This window comes from Dromaius novaehollandiae, chromosome 1 (assembly GCF_036370855.1).
Source record: "Dromaius novaehollandiae isolate bDroNov1 chromosome 1, bDroNov1.hap1, whole genome shotgun sequence".
In the NCBI taxonomy this organism is placed as follows: domain Eukaryota; kingdom Metazoa; phylum Chordata; class Aves; order Casuariiformes; family Dromaiidae; genus Dromaius; species Dromaius novaehollandiae.
Window position 1 is genome coordinate 197,636,254 of NC_088098.1, and position 2,505 is coordinate 197,638,758.

Consider the following 2,505-nt stretch of genomic DNA (forward strand, 5'->3'; position numbering starts at 1 on the left):
TTGGGCATTAAACAGTCCATTTACAATAACAGTATATAAACTTTATTGAATAAAAAATTCATTTTATGGGTAGATCATATCTGATGATACCAGTTACAGAGGACAGAAATGACTTGGTCCATTTATTAGTTTCCTGAATGATTCAGTAACTTCTAGGTATGGGAAACTGGCTCAACCAACCTTTCTTTTGTGGTATTGACTATAGACTGCTGGTTTATTAATTATGTGCACTACTCTGTGCTCAACTTAAGAGCTAAGAATCAGGAGAAGAGAGTCTATATGTTTAGCTAGCATTACTATGACTCCATACTTGGTCATCCAGACTAATGTGTTTTCAATAATATCCAGCAAATCTTTAGTACTAAATTGGAATTGAAAACTTCAGACTCGCTTCTCATGACTTTCTCAGTAAACTATCAAGACCTCACCGGTTTAATTTGTAGTTTTGGGACTTGCTAGGACTATATGACTGTATTGTTAATCTAGTTAAAATAGCTGGTGTTATACTTGCAGTAGATTTTGTCATAGTAATAAAGCTCTTGCTTTCTTAACTACTTTATTATGCAATACTCAAGCTTCTTTCAGCAGCATTTTGCTCACATTTGCTTATAATTCATATATTTCACCCCCATTAAGCTCTGTCTCGATCTGCATTGAGAATATGGTTCATGTTCATAGTACAGATAGAGAACTAATGTACTGGAGCATTGGACTATGCAATGTGTAGTCAATGTTGTGATCTTTGTTACAGAGTGGGACACTCCTGCAGTCAGTCCATACTGGTTGCTGTGTAGGTGAATACACCCTAAAGGGCTCTTTCAATCAGTTTGAGATGTTTATTTGAGTATTTCCTCCTAGCATCCTCTCAGGTAGGCAGGCTGTACATTGGAACTGCACAGACAATCTGGATAGTACCATTAGGGGAAAATGTCAAAACTTTGCAAAGTCACGGCATTAGCTTTTAATCACCTGCCACAAGAATCATGACATCTGTCACCTGGATTCTCTATCCAGCAGCAGTAACTGCTACATGAACACATTCATCATCTGCCTGTGCATCTAGCATGTGGCTGCTGCTGGATACAGTGAATGTGCACAGACTTTTATAAGTGCTTATATAAGCGGTGGGAAAAGCCAAGTTTAACTTCAGTTCATAGTGTTGCCTCATGGCTGGTTAGTTTATTGTCTTGACTTAGGCCAGAGAGTATTCAGTGCCTCAGCTGCATACACTTAGGCAGGTGTAGTTACAGCTGTTAACATTGATACTCCAGGTAATCTGAGAAGAGACAGGACATGTGAGAATAAGCTGGACAGGACATGTGAGAGTAAGCTGGACACTGTGTACAGTGGTTAAAGAGGAGCAAGTGGGGCATATAAGCTACACAAAGGCAAAAATGGAGGTGGACATTTCATTCTTGACTTTTGCGATAGCAGTGCTGGCCTGCGGGGAGGGAGGACTGATGCCGCAGTGGTCTGAGGGCTTTGGCACTGACTGAGCTAGCTTCAGAAGTTGGTGCAAGACTGAGTCATCCTAAAAATGTTGCCATCTGCTTTGTGTTTCCATACCTCCCCCAGAAGCTGCCTATCCAGGCAGTGCAACACTAAAGAAGAGGGCTGTGTTGCTACCAGAATCTGGCTTGGCAGAGAACAAGGTTGGGTTCAGAAGACTCTAGGAGTGTGGCTAGCCTTCAGAAATAGTCTTCAGCTGTGAGAGCTGTGCTGGATGAGTCCTGCTCTATGGGAGTGCAAGATTGCCAAAGCTTAAGTGTTCTGTGCTGTGTCCATGTCTGCAACAAGCACCACTTACCTTGTTTTTAAGAGTCATGTGAGAATGCTGTGATAAGAAGCATTCTGAGAGATTGGATCCTTTTTCTCTAATCCCACTTCAAGCTTTTAGTATGTTTGTTTTATGTGCTGGTGGAAGAAGTGGTTCTTTATAAGCCAAATACCCTTTTGTTTGCTTGCTGGATTTTCCATGTTCACTGTCTAGTGCCCTGACTTATCTGCAGACAGGTAAATGTCCCATTACTCCACAATATGTTCAAGAGGTTAAAGTGTGATTACCATGATAGGATAATAACTGTCATTTTTTTCTCTCGAATGTGATGAGGACAGCACATGAGCATGAAAAAAGTTTCAATTGCTATTATCTCCTTTGCTGGATGACTTTTGAAAGCTCATTATGGGTGTGGGAAATGTCAAGGGAGACTGTTGACAGCTGTTATGAAAGCATGCTAAAAAGGAATATTTAGTGGAGGAAAAATGATTAATGTTTATGCTTAAAGGAAGTTGTTATTTTGTAACTCCATTTCATAAGAGAGAGAAACCCTGGTGTGAATGCAGCTGTGACTATGCGGGAGCATGTGTGTCTCAAAGAGCAGTGTCTCAAAAGAGGTCTAAGTGCTGTTGTGCCTAGTGTGCACTTTATCAAGGTAAAGCTTGTAAATGTTATTCTAGTGATTCTTTCTAAAACTTTGGATGTCAAACATGCCCTGGGATAGAGAA